This window comes from Castor canadensis, chromosome 9 (genome assembly GCF_047511655.1).
Source record: "Castor canadensis chromosome 9, mCasCan1.hap1v2, whole genome shotgun sequence".
NCBI lineage: Eukaryota > Metazoa > Chordata > Mammalia > Rodentia > Castoridae > Castor > Castor canadensis.
Window position 1 is genome coordinate 51,098,970 of NC_133394.1, and position 15,289 is coordinate 51,114,258.

A 15,289-nucleotide genomic window follows, 5' to 3' on the forward strand; every position below is an offset into this window, starting at 1 on the left:
TAAGAAAATTTTATGAAGCAAATACTCCCTTTTAAATAAATCAGCTTTTATAAATGATATGTTTGATAGATTTGTACAGAGTTGGATTTCTTAAAACACACCACTGAATTCTAATATTTAAAAGAATAATATGATTAAAATAAAAGAAAACCCAGAAAAATGAAAAGTATTTTGTTAAACTGAATTTTCATAATACTTAGGACATTTTTCCATAATTTCCTAATACCTTCCAGTGTGAATGACTTTTTTTTTTAAATGTAGACCTTCTATCTAACAGGAGCTGAAACAAATGAAAGGTACTTTGTAAGTTAATTATCTTAGTTATTTTATTTTAATAACACAAGGCTGACTAATAGTCTAAAATTAAGTCAAATCCAAATGAAGAAACTTAAAGATAAATCTTGTTAAATGTTTATGACTGTGGCTGGCATATGACAAATTCACATAAATATTAGCTGATTTAGTCAGTTTGTGCTTCTATAGCAAAATAACATAGACTGGGTGACTTAAACAACAGACTTTCATTTTCTCACAGTTCCAGAAGCCAGAAGTCTGAGGATAGGTGCTGGGTCAATCTGGTTCAGCAAAACTTTTTTCCTGCCTTGCAGGTGGCTGTGTGTCCTTGCCCTGTCTTCACATAACACACACACACACACACACACAGAGAGAGAGAGAGAGAGAGAGAGAGAGAGGGAGAGAGAGAGTTCTGGTCACTTCCCCTTCTTATCAGAACACTAACTTCATCATGGGTGCCTCACCTTCATTACCTCATCTAAACCTGATTATCTGCCAAAGCTCTACCTCCTAACAACATCCCATTGAAGAGTAGGATTTCAACATATGAATATTGGGAGAATGTAATATACCATCCATGCATTCCATCCTTGTCACCCATAATGCGTGTCCTCATATCCAGAATACATTCATTCAGTCCCAATGGCCTCAAAAGTCTTAACTCATTCCATCACCAATATCAAAGTTTAAACTCCCAAGTCTCATTGAAATACCTTCTAAGCCAAAAATGGATAAAGCTTGAGGTTGTTTTATCCTAGGCAAAATTGCGCCTCAGCTGTAAATTTGTCAAATGCAGCAAATCAGTGGTGGAATAGGCATTGAATAGACATTCCTGTCTCCAAAGGGAGGAAACAGAAGGCAAAAAGAGGTAAGAGGTCCCACCCAAGCAAGTTGAAAACCTAGCAAGGCAAATATCATTGAATATTTGTTAGGCTTCTTCCTCTGTCCTCTGGACCAATTGGGGCAGTGGTTCTGTCTTCTGGACCTCGAGGTGATGGACCACCTCGTCAGTTCTGCCAGGCAGGGGTCATATCACAAGCCTGCACATAGCTGTCATTTGTCCTGTTGAAATTAAGAAGTCCCCCATACACCGTTTGAAACAGAGGAGCTGTACTGATTATCTCTGAATCACCCTCCCTTTCCTTGAACAGTGTATGTTCATAGCTGAGTAGTCCTGTGGGCCAGTGCTATAATATATAGTAAGTCCAGCGGCTATGCTTCATTCTGATCTATCTCTGTTCCTCAGTTGACATTGGCAGAGTTTCTGTAGGAGTAGCTACTAGGTCTTTAGTTCACTCTACCTTCTCAAGTGATTTTTTTTAGCCACACATTATATACAGCTCTCTCTCCAAGACACTTTATCAATTTTTCCAATATGGATATGGATAGGCTAAGAATATTCTAAGTCATTAAGTTATGATTTCTTTTTGCCTTGTAATTCTGTCTTCAATTCATTTCTCTTTCTTGCATTTTATCATAAACAATCAGGAGGAAACAAGCCACTTCAACACTTTGCTTAGAAATCTGCTCAAACAATAAACTAATTTCATTGTATGCGAGTTCTACCATGCGCAAAGCACTGGAACATGAACACGATTCTGCCAAGACCTTTGCTACTCAATAACAAGGATTACTCTTCCTCCATTTCCAATACCATGCTGCTATTTTTACCCGAGACCTCTTTACTATCTATGTATTTCTACCAGTACTCTGTTCATGGTTATTTATGTGTTCTCTGAGTAGAGGGAGGCTTTCTCCATAGCTCCTTTCTCTTCTCTCCGGGCTCATACCACAACCACCTTAAACATCCCTTCTCAGCAATTTGAGTATGTTGTTGTCGGCATCTCAAAATTCTTTTAGCCTCTACCCATTACTCATTTGTGGAGCCAGTTCTACATTTTTAGGTATTTGTTACAGTAATACCCCCTTCTGGTACTAAAGTCTGTATTAGTCTGGACTCTACAGAGAAATAGGAGCAATAGGCACACTAATATTGTCTATTCAAACCTTCAATAAATTGGATTACACACAATCATATTGAGGGTGGTAATCCATTTTAGTCAGTCTACTGAATTAAAAGTTTATCATATCCAGAAACACCCTCACAGTCACACCTAGAATAATGTGTAATTGTTTCTGGGTGCTTCAAGGCACAGTCACATTTACACACAAAATAAACTATCATATTAATTATTCCTATTTATTTCTATCATATCATTGTCATTATCAGTGGCCTCAGCCTATTTGAATCACCTAAGAATTCGCAGCACTGGGGAATTTCATAGGATAACTTTGTCTCCAGTCTTTAAGTGGACATCTGTATGGTACTTGACGGTCCTTCTTGATTCATTCTTGTCTCTACATTTAATGGTCTGGTTATTGCTTGGCAACCTTTTCCATTATTGTTGTCCCATACAATTATCAACTCACCATGTTTCATATCCTTCTTATCCCTTTAGAATGCTGATTGCAATCATCCAACTGGATCATTCCCAAGTCTGTTTCTCCAGTATCAACTTTCCCTCTGTTTCTGAAGTACATGTTTGCTATTGATTTGGAAGTTTCTAATGAACAAAATGCACTCATCATTTTCACTTGGATTCTCTTAGTCCTCTCTCAATTTCATTAGCTTGTAGCATAGGTATTTTCCTATTACCCATAGTAAAAATATACAATTGTTTGTTTTCTTCTCTCAAATGACTTCCTCTTATCATTAAGTTCTTCTGGTTTTAATTATAAACACTCATGAATTCAGTCTTCTCCTTTCCATCTTGATCACAGTCACTGCTCTTGCTCATGCCCTATCATCTCTGCTTTACAGAGTATTATAAAGGCCTATTAACTAGTCTTCTCTACCAGAATCTTTCTGTACTCAAATACATACTGTCTAATCATTTCCATCTTCCTTAAACATTATTGGGTGGCTTCGTAACCAGCAAAGAAATACACGCAAACTCTTTAGCACTGCACATTAGGATCTCCAATTCCTCCCCCTGCATCCTCCAACACGATGTGTGCCAAAAAGATAATACAGCTCTTCTTTTTCTAAACCTGGCCATCTTTATTTTGCTTGATACTTTGTGTAAAATGTTCTGTTTTCTTATCATTAATAAGTTGAACTCATTTATTTCAAGAAGCTTTACCTGACCTCAACAGTCTTGGGGACTGAGGGTTATAATACACAGTTCTAAATTAACTGTATGATATTTAAATCTGTATTTCCATATCTATGTATCTTCCTTTGAATTTAGATCCCATTAGGACACAGATATTGTCTTCTATGTCCATTTACAGCCAACACTGCACCACAGTGCTTATGACAAAGTCACTGCACAGCAGTGCTGAACTAGACAAGTGTGGGCACTTGTGCTCAATTCAGGGCTGTATCTGGGCAAGTCCACAAGAAAAGAAACAAACAAGATGAAACAGTTTCTTTGGGAAGAACTTAAAATCTGTTTTACATGAAGATTCACTCAGAACTTAAAAGGTAAGCATAAGAAGGCAAGAAGGAGAATGCAAATTCTTACAAAGCAGATTGACAATCATAAAGCCATTCAAATCCAGCACCATGCTGTATAGACTCGTCAGGTGTTTCTACTTTCACCTCTTATCAAGTTTGGATGCTAATTCCTGTATTCCTCTACAGAAAGACTGAATTCTCTAAGGTTTGGGATATGCCATGTTCTTTCCCATATTCTCTTGACTTTACCCACTCTGCTGTTCTTTGCATAAGATAACTTTCACACCTTTCCTACTCAGGCTAATGCGTACATCTTAGGAAAAACATCACAATAAAATCAAGTGCAAAAGCAGTTTAAGAAAACAGTGTGTATCTAGTAAGCCTGCCTTATTTGTGGATTTATTACATGCCATTTTGACCAGGCATGGTCATAAATATACAAATACATAAAAATTTCTAAAACAAAATTTTAAATCCCCATGCACTTTACACGTGGGGATGTGGAGCAGCTCTCAGTCAGTCCTGCATTGTCATTAGTTGTATCTAAATCATTGTTGACCTACTGAGTGTTTCCCTGCCCTTAGTTGTGTGAAAGTCTGCCCCACAAAAAGCAAATGTGTCCCCAAAAGGCCAGGTCAAAGTTATGGGAATCCTTCTCAGCCAAAAATGGCACATAATTTGTTCAATCTAGGTGATAACCTGACCATTTGAGATTTGTTGAAAGGTGGCCAGGTCTTTAGCAGAAGTTGGGCAGCATTATGGGAAAAATTAATGGAGTATCCTCAGCATATCACTGAACTCTGTGCATCCTGAGCATTTTCCCCAAAGGTGGTCTCCTTAGAACCAGAGACTCAGAGATACCAATGGTCTACTGTAGTTTAATTCCATCTGATGTTTTACACACGTATTGATATAGTTGTCTGTGTGTATATTCAACCCAACATATGCCTTTTTATATACAAAAACTTTCAAAAAAAGGTACATTATATCAGGAGATTGATATGGAAGGATTGGCTCAGCAAACTTGAACTGAAGTTCATCATGTTTGAGAAGAGCTCAAATTTCACTTCTGGGAAATCTGCTTGACCTGCCATGATTGGTTGTGTTTGCTCCTTCTTTTTGAGACACAGCCTCCATGCAGTCTTGCCCACAACACAGTGAGTTCTCATAGCAGGTGATTTGAATATCCCTCCCACTATCTATAAGTTTCTTGGAAGTGAAATTTATTTCTACATCCGCATTTGAACACATATCTGACAAATGATTAGAATTGATTTTCATAAGGATGCATTCAGCAAAATTGAACAATTGAATCAAATCCCCATCACTGTCAGTCCAAACACTTTTGTCAAGAAAATGAGTGATCAGTTCCATGGGGAAAAAGTGCTCAAATCCTTGAAGTTTGGCTCTTTCTGTGCATCCTAAGATGAGAAAATTGTCTATATTCAGTCAAATTTCCAAGCAGTGTTCTAAATTTCAGGATACTGACTCTTCTGTCCTTCTCAAAAATGTACCAGCTAGCTGGGCACAGTGTCTCATGTCTATAATTCCAGTTAGTTGGGAGGTAGCAATAGGAGGATCATGGCTCAAGGTCAGCCTATGCAAAAAAAGATAATAAGACTGTATCTCAAGGAACAAATTGGAAATGGTGGTTCACATCATAATCCTAGCTGTGCAGGAGGAATAGGTAAGAGGAATACAATCCAAGGTTGTTGTAAAGTGCAAGATCCTGTATGAAAAAAAACTGAAGCCAAAAGGGCTGGAAGCATGGCGCAAGTAGTTGAGCACTTGCCTAGCAATCATGAGGCCCTGAGTTCCAACTCCAGCATCAACAACAAAACAAAACGAAAATATATACACATATATATATGCATACACACATATTATATTTATACATATATACACTAACTAATTGAAAATAGGTACTCAAGCACTTGTATGTGACTGTTCATAGCAGCACTATTCATTATTAAAAACTGAACACAGCAACAGAACATTAATGCCCATAAACAAACAGTTGAATGGATAAACAATTGTGATATATATGTGTGTGTGTGTGTGTATATATATATATATATATATGTATATGTATATGTATATATATATATATATATATATATATATATATATATATATATATATATATATACAGAAAGGAATATTATCCAGCCATAAAAATGAATGAAGTAGTATTTCTTTACATGCTGCAAAGTGAATAGACCTCAAAAACATTGTTCTAAGTGAAAGAAGCCAGCACAAAAGGCAACATATGGTATGATTCCACTTATATGAAATATCCAGAATAGGTAAAACCCATAGAAACAGAAAGAATTGTCAAGGCCTAGGGAAGGGAATAGAGAGTAACTGCTCAAAGGGTTCAGGTTTCCATTTGTCAGAAAAGAAATATTTTGGAATAAAATAGAGATGATGGACTCACAACATTGTGAATGTATTAAATGCCACTGAGCTGTTCACTTCTAATAACTTAATTTTGTATAAATTGTCCCTCAGTTTAAAAAATACACCAACTTCTTAAGATTTAGAAGACAGACATACATAATTACACAAAGTTGAATTTTGTGAGTCTTTCCACGAGAAACCCAGCTTTAAAGGAATCAACATTAACACATAATAAAATCTTATTCATTTATGGAAAGCTAAATTTCATACCCATATTTTATTTCCCTCAAGTTTTAAAGCTCTGAGGGTGATGTCAGAAACAAAAATCAGAGCTATGGGGAGACAAGGTTGATAGTAATTAATTTTTGGTTCCTTAACTATAAAAACAGATTCAATGAATTGCAAGTCTCATTTTTCTACTGATGTTAAATTCATTTTAAAGGATAAACTTATCTGAGTTCTTTCTGATGACAATCAGAATTAATTTTTGTCATTACTAAGTGACTTTATTAAATTTCTATATGTGCTATAAATATGAAGCTATAAAAATAGATGACTCAAGAGTATGAAATGTAGACTCCTTAGAAACGTGGTAATCAAATTTATCTGAATTTGGCTAGTAATGTAATCCCAGAAGTCACTGCTTTTATTCTTATTTCCATGAGAAAATGGAAGCAATTTTTTGACATGGAAATTTTAAGGATTTTAGCACAAAATAACATGTGTACTTTGTTAATAATACTAAATGCTGTTTTAAAGATATGTAATAATAAATTTGACTACTTATACATATTTAATTTGAGAATATTACTTAGACATTAGATGGTACACATGAAGTGCACATTATTGTGACAGTAAAATGTATGATATCATCTCTAAAATACAGTTAATATCCCAGGGGAAACTAACTTATGCTTCAGTTCAGCACAGCTCAGCAAATACTGACTCTATTATGTGCTGATCATTTTGAAAAGGGATAAAATGATAATAAGAACAAAATTAGTACTTTCAAGGAACTTAAAATCTAAAAAGAGTCACAGAGTTCAAACAAGTTGTAACTAACTTTATGCATCATAAAGTGTGGTGATGTTCCAAAAGTAGCAAAGTGAAAAAGTAATTGACTCAGTTTGGAGAATTTAGAAGGTACAATATGTGAACTGGCCTTGTCAGGATGAGCAGGGTTTCACAGATGAGGAAAGATGTGTAAGATGGTGTATGGGTCTGTAAAACAGTCTCTTGGGCTTCAAAGTACAAGCAATTTAGTACTAGAGGAAGAGGAAGAAGAGGAGAATGTAGGAAGAAAAAGGTTTTAACAGAAGAAGATGGGGAAGAAAAAGAAAAAGTGCTTGAGAAGTGGCAAGCAAAGAGCTAGAGAAGTAGCCACCCAAAAAATGAGGAAGAAAGGGGTAAAACAGAAGGAAGAGAAGAGGAATAATTCAAGAAATATCAAAGAAAGAGTCTGGAGAAGCAGGCTGGGACTGAATAACAAGGGACTTTGCTGAGTTTGAAACTCATCCTCTAAGCACAGAGAGTCAATGAAGAAAAATATATGGGGAATGACATGGTGAAATTTTCAATGTGGAAAGTTTACTCTGGTAACACCATGGACACGAGATTGCAAGGGCAAGTCTGGAATCTGGAAGATCAAATAGCAACCTATTGTAATAATTCAATTTAAAGATAAGCAGTACTTCAACACAAGTCCATTGGTGATGTTAAGAGAACACAGACTTGGGATATAACACATGCTGACCACCTGGGTATTGAAGGTGAAAGAACAGAGAAAGTATCAGACACCCTCTGAGTTCTCTGGACATTGGATAGAGGCTGTGGCATTTTGTTACACAAACAGGGAAAAGAGACAGTGGAATAGTTGCAGAGTGGTAAGAAGGGAGCCAGACTGCTCTGCTCTGCATATTTGGACTGAGGGACATACAGGACCTCTAAGTGAGGACAAGCACACACATATTTAGGGATATTAGTTCTTAAGTCCTAATGTAAGTCCCTAAAATGGATGATATCATCTCCAGAGAGAACAGAATGAGAAGAGGGGTAAAAACCCTGAGGAACATCAAACTTAAAGCATACTTTGTGTAAGATGTGCTCTAATGAAAATGTCACAGAGATAGGAGGAAATCCAGAAAAGCACAATGTGAGGGAATGCAGTTTCATGGAAATAGTGTCAAGGAGGGAAGGCTCACTACTGTTAAATGCAGAACAAGACTGAAAAATATCTGTTGGACTTGGCAATTAAGAGATGAAAAGTGACATAATATTAATTTCAGTGTGATGAAGTTAAGTTCAAATTGCAAATGGAAAGGAAGGAGGAAAGGTATTTTATTTGCAAGATCTGTCACCATAGTGATTAGATCCCCTGCACAGACAGCAGACACAGTGTTGAAGGGGGGCCCCATAGCCAGGAGCAGTGGCTCATGCTGGTAATCTTAGCTATCCCAGGAGCAGAGATCGGGGGGTTGCAGTTTGAAGCCAGACTGGGCAAATAGTTCTCAAGACCCCATCTCAAGATATCCAACACAAGAAAAGCACTGGCAGAATGGCTCAAGTGCATTCTACAGTGCCTGCCTAGCAAATGTGAGGCCCTGAGTTCAAACCCCAATACTTCTCCTCCACAAAACAGAAGGCCACAGAAAGACTGTGATCACCCAATGGATGGAAGAGCATGTGTGGCTAAGGATGACTCTGGGGTCCACATGGCAGGGTTCAAGGTCTGCATGTTCCACCTTCTCTCTCTGATCTTGCCTCAGCTATGTGCAGTGTCTTCTGTCTCTATTTTCTCCCTTGTAAATTGTGGACAATAACTGAGTCTGTGTGACAATATCCTCCCAAGAGCAGATCAGATAATATTTCTCTGGCATTTAGTGATAACATGCTGATTTGCTAGATGATGATGATGTTGATAACACATAGTTTGTACAGATTGTATTTAGAGCCGTGAAACTGGTAAGACCCTAAAGACAGTGAGTATAGATAGAAAAGAGAAGTGCTCTAAGTACTATTCTGTATCTGCTCCTTTTAGAAGACAACACAATCTTGAGAACTAGCAAAGGAGACAGAACTGAAGCAGCTGGGGAGGTAGAAGGAAAACCAGGAAAGCACCTTCACAAAGGCAAAGGGAAGATAGTCTTTCAAGAGTGGATAATCAATTGAGTAAAATGATACTAAGGAAAATAAGGACTTGAAATTGATCAATGGATTTAGCAAAGTGAAAATATTTCATAATGGTGGCAACAATGGTTTCATAGACACTGTGTATGTCCTTATGATACCTTAAACAATTGTGTGTGAGCAGGTGAATGGGCAGGTGTTTGTCTGTGACAGTATATATGATTTGAATTGGGCCAATGAGAAATGGCTGATATTTTCAAGGAGACTGTGAGAAAGAAGATTGTACACTTCCCTCAGAAAGCTAATGGGAAAGATGCCATTGCCTGGACTAAGAAACCCAGGATCCCTGGAGGCTGTTGGAAGATATCTTGCAGTCTTGAAAAGGAACAATTTTACCAAGAAAAGAATAGAAGTGAGGCAAAATATAGTCATCAATAACATAATTGACCTACTGATTATCCAAACTCCAACATACTTAATACTTATCCTCCCTATAGTTTGCTTGGCTCCAGATAGCTATATGTATAAACACATTTTATATACATATATACGTACATCTATGTATATATATATTCCATATATTGTAGATTTTTCTGTTACTTTCAACAGAATTATTTCTGACATTGCAATTTATCAAGGCTGAAATCACACAAGCTTGATTAGGGGTTACTGGAAGGACTATGGACACTCAAGAAAAATAACTCCCATATTCCCTATAGTACACATGACTGGATACTGCCCTTCTGTTTATTTCCTTAGTTTAAATATGTTCTTTCATTTATAAAATTAAAACTAAATTGAAAAGCTATAGATTGTTTAAATTGAAAAACTATAATTATTTCCTAAGAAGATTCTGGGAAGATGATAGTATTTGAAATACTTATTTCCTAACAATTTCTATCTTAATCTGTTTGTCTATCTTGAACCAAGCAACAGTCGGTTTTGGTAAATTATTGAATGCTATTGAGTTCTGAAAAAGTCTTGGCAGAAGAGATAGTGTAGGGCCCTTTCCAAAATGGGCTATGCTTGGGTCTGAAAATCAAACTCAGAGACCCTCGAGGTAGAGGTTGCTCTTCATGAGTGCCAGGCAATCAGAGTTGTGTTTATTCTAAGCATCTAAAATCAGTATTATTCATGTGGTCAATCTGACTGACCACCACGAAGCCCAAGGAGTGGTATGTGGTAAGCTGAATCTTCCCTATTTCTGAAGATATGGAAACAGAAAGAGGAGTAGGAAGTTTCTCTCTGCTGCTTAGAGAGAGTCTGTCTGTCTCATTTTTCACAGTTCCCCAGGGAGGTAGACAGGAGATGCTTTGATTTTTATCACTTGTAGGGCCTCCTACACTCCTAAATTGGTAACCAGATCTTCAGGAGTCCACAAAAAAAGCAAACTATTAGAATTATCACCTGAAAGAATAAGGTAAAAGTATTCAATGAAATAGACCTTCTGACAAATTTATGACAAGTTGAGCCATGGAACATGAATAGTTTAGTACATCACACTCTCACGCAAAGTATGTGCCTATATGCACACATTAATAAAATAGATAAGACACACATAGTTCTCTGATTGAGAATGCATCTTTTATAGTGTTAAATAAGAATTCTTGAGATAAAAAATACAGTAAAATAAAAGCCTAATGAGTTTACAGTTAAAAGTATTTCGCTATCTCAACAAAACTTGAAGGGTACAGTGACAATATAGAATTGGGATAAGAGAAGATTTGACATTAAGACCATTCCAAATGTCTCATCTGATGGGATGAAGCAGAGAAGATAAGCAAGTTGAGGTATGCTAAAGGACTCATCTTATTGCAGTAAGAGGGGCGACTGTTAAAAGTGGAATGCCATGGTGGAATAAATTGGTAACTTATTTATAAAGACAAACAAGAGAAATCTGTGCCTGACTCTAAGCATCAGAAGAAGGGGCTTACACTCATCCCAAAACCAGACAAGGACACATCCACTACAGGCCAATCTCCATAATAAATACTGATGAAAAAATCCTTAGTAAATTAATGGCAAACAGAATCCAACATCAGAAAGATCATTCACCATGACAAAGTCGGCTTCATCCCAGGGATGCAGGGGTGGGTAGTTAAACATATGCAAAACTATAAATGTAATACAGCACATTAATAGAAGCAAAGACAAAAACCATTTAATCATCTCAATAGACGCAGAAAGAAAAAGAAAAAATTTACTTAAAATGATTGAAGAACTGAAAACAATGAAGTAGACGAAAACACCAAATTAATGCAAGCAAAAATAATGGTGGAAGGACAATATTAATATCAAATGACACAAAACTTAAGGTTAAAAGCACTAACCTGGATAAGAAGACTGGTGCCATGATAAATGTCACAACACATGAAGAAAATGCATTGAATGAATGTCCTGATCCACAAGGTGATAAACATGCAAGGTTAAAACTATGGGAAGGAGAGGAAAATCTGATGAAAAATACATGTATGAGGGAGATTTAAATACGTCTTTTTTCAAATCAGACACAAAGACCTGGTAAAGATAAAAAAACCTGAAAAGTATTATCAATAAATTCAATTTAAAATATACAGGAGATTTTATCCTTATAGTTGTTAAGTATGAATGCAAATATTGGTATTTATTTATATATTTAAATCCATGCAACTTTTCTAAAATTTATTATGCACTTGGTTACAAAAGTGTTCTTAAATATTTTCAAAGAAGAGAGTTTACAAGTCATTTTATTTCTCATTATAATACAGTAATATGCTAATAAATAATTAAAAGGTAGATAAAATATTATACTACTTGTAAGTTTAAAAAAAACTTCTGTTTACCAGCAGATGAAAATGGACATCAGCCAGGAGCAGCTGCTAACAACTGTAATCCTCATTACTCCAGAGGCAGAGATCAGTAGGATCATGGTTCAAAGCCATGAAAAAATAGTTTGTGAGACCCTATCTCAAGAATACCTAACACATGAAAGGACTGGTGGAGTGGTTCGAGTGGTAAAGCACCTGCCTAGCAACTATGAGGCCCTGAATTCAAACCCTAGCTCCACCAAAAATATATATATTTGTATTTAAAAAGTCAAGATAAATAAACACTAGAGGACACAAAGCTGCACTCAAAGGAAAACTTATAGCCTTAAATCATTATTAAAAGAAAAAATAAATGTTAGAGACTTTAATAGTCATCTTAAAATACAATAAATCATTAAAAAGAAAACAATTTATGAAAGTAGAAGTTGGAAGCAAGGAAATAAAAACAAAAACTGTAGAAGGATAGATATATTTATTATTTAAAAAATCAACTGAATAAGAAAATCTTTTGTCTCATTAAAGAAAGAAAAAAGAGACACATCAAAATGTCCAAAACTTGGAATGAGGAATGAAAAAAGGAAACAATGATAAATGTAAGACAGTAAAAGAATTATAAGAAAATAATACATTAAGTTTCATTGCAGTAAATTTGAAAATCTATAGTAACTGTGTGGTTTCCTTGAAATGCATAAATGTTCACAATTAATTTAAGTAATAGAAAACAGCAATATATTTATTACTAAAGAAGAGACTAGGAAGTTGCTTAAAACTTGTTATTGGAGCTTGGTGCATGATTCATACCTGTAATCCTATTTGGGAGGCTGAGATTAGGAGGATCAAGGTTCCAGGCCAGTCGGAGCATAAAAGGTCATGAGATGCTCCCCCGCAAGTCAATGACAAAACATAAGCATGTTGGTATGCACCTCTCATCCCATCTAAAACAGGAAGTGTAAATAGGATACTTACAGTCCAGTCTGGTCGAAGCAAAAAAAAAAGATTTTTATCTCCAAAATAACCAGAGAGAAAAGGGTGACTCACAGGGTGAAGCACCTGCCTAGCAAGCACAAAGCTCTGACTTCAAACTCCAATACCACCAAAAAAAGAAGCAAAATTTTTTATTGAATAAATCACCAGTAGCAGATATGTTCCCAGCTAATTTTTACCTAAACATTTATGAACGGGTAATTGCAATGTGATTTAAGCTACTCTAGACCTCAGCAAAAGAGTAAATACTTTCAAATTAATATTATGAAACTGACACACGCATAAGCATCAAAACAAAATAAAATAACACCAAAAAACAAATCTCATCTATCAAGCTGTGTTAAACAGTTTTAACAACCTTGAGTTTAGACTCTAAGTGTAATTCTATTACAGAAATGAAAGTACAGCAACATAATACATCACATAACAATTAAATACAGAAAAAATATTAACAATAGAAACTCAAAAGCATATAACAAAATTTAGCTGCCATTTCTAAGAAAAGCACTAATAAAATAGAAATAGAATGAATTAGGAAGAAGGTACTTTATTACATTTAGCCTAATAAAAATTAAACCATACCCCACTACTGGTGAGAATAGGTCCACACAATCACTTTTGTATATTCTTTGAGGAACTATTCCTTAGTGTAACACTTTTGGAAAACAATCTTCTAGTGTTTGTTTAATTAAAAGTACATATAATTTTGACCTGCAATTCTATCCTGAGAATATAACCCATAAGAAAAAAGTCACAAAAGATGTATATTCCAGATATTTCAATATATACTATGGAACTTTATTTAAACATTTTAAAGATATTTACTTAACATTGTTCCAAGTTCCTTGGAGGAATTCATATTATTTTTAATTGACACATAATATTTGTACGTATTTATGGGATACAATTGACAATTTGATACATGTATGCAATGTGTAATATTCAAAAAAGGGCAGTTAGCATGTCCTTCTCCTAAAGCATTTACCATTTCTTTCTATTGAGAGCCTTCAGACTCCTCTCTTCTGGTTCTTTGTAAAATATATGATGAATTATCTTGAACTGTAGTCACCCTACTGCACTGTAGAACAGCAAAACTTATTCACACAATATAACTGCATTTTACCCAACCTCCCTCTGTCTCTGCTCCTCTTACCCACTCTCTTGTTGCCACTATTTTACTTTCTGCTTCTATGAGAACATTTTCAGCTTGTACACACAAGTGAGCTCACGCAGGACATGTCTTTCTGTACCTGACTTACTTTATTTAATATCATGTCCTCCAGTTATATCCGGGAAATGACAGAATTTCATTCTTTGCTATGGGTGAATATATTCTATTGTGTATCTGTAACACATTTTTTCAATTCATTCATCCATTCAAAAGTGGACACCTTATTGACTCCATATCAAAGCAATTGTGACTACTGCTACAATAAACATGAGCGTGCAGATATATGTTTAATATACTGATTTCATTTCCTCTGGAGATATACTCAGTAAGGGGGTAGGTGGATCATATAGTAATTCTAATTTAAACTTTTTGAAGAACAACCATACTGTTTTCTATAATGGCTTTACTAATTTACATTGCCATCAATAATGTATAAGAGAAACTCAAACACAACAAGGGGATTGGACTATGAGCACATGATAAAAGCGAGAGCACACAAGGGAGGGGTGAGGATAGGTAAGACACCTAAAAAACTAGCTAGCATTTGTTGCCCTTAATGCAGAGAAACTAAAGCAGATACCTTAAAGCAACTGAGGCCAATAGGAAAAGGGGACCAGGAACTAGAGAAAAGGTTAGATCAAAAAGAATTAACCTAGAAGGTAACACCCACGCACAGGAAATCAATGTGAGTCAATGCCCTGTATAGCTAGCCTTATCTCAACCAGCAAAACCCCTTGTTCCTTCCTATTATTGCTTATACTCTCTCTACAACAAAATTAGAGATAAGGGCAAAATAGTTTCTGCTGGGTATTGAGGGGGGGAGCGGGAGGGGGTGGAGTGGGTGGTAAGGGAGGGGGTGGGGGCAGGGGGGAGAAATGAGCCAAGCCTTGTATGCACATATGAATAATAAAAGAAAAATGAAAAAAAAAAAAAGAGAACCTCAGAGACATTTAATGGTTTTTGTCTTTTATTATGGCCTTTCTAAACGGGATGAGTTGATTTAATTATGATTTTGACTTTCATTTCCCTGATGACTAGTGACATTGA

General features: G+C 35.8%; 1 long non-coding RNA gene across 2 annotated transcripts in view; it reads right to left on the reverse strand.

Moving 5' to 3' along the window:
• LOC141410738 (uncharacterized) overlaps nt 1–13,056 on the reverse strand; it is a 104,944-nt gene extending 91,888 nt beyond the window's left edge. For both annotated transcript variants that reach the window (XR_012435527.1, XR_012435526.1), the window contains exons 1-2: nt 12,889–13,056; nt 11,611–11,712 (exon numbers count right to left, since the gene is read on the reverse strand). This is a non-coding gene — a long non-coding RNA (uncharacterized lncRNA). The remainder of the gene's footprint in view (nt 1–11,610; nt 11,713–12,888) is intronic.
• Between the last annotated feature and the right edge of the window lie 2,233 nt (nt 13,057–15,289).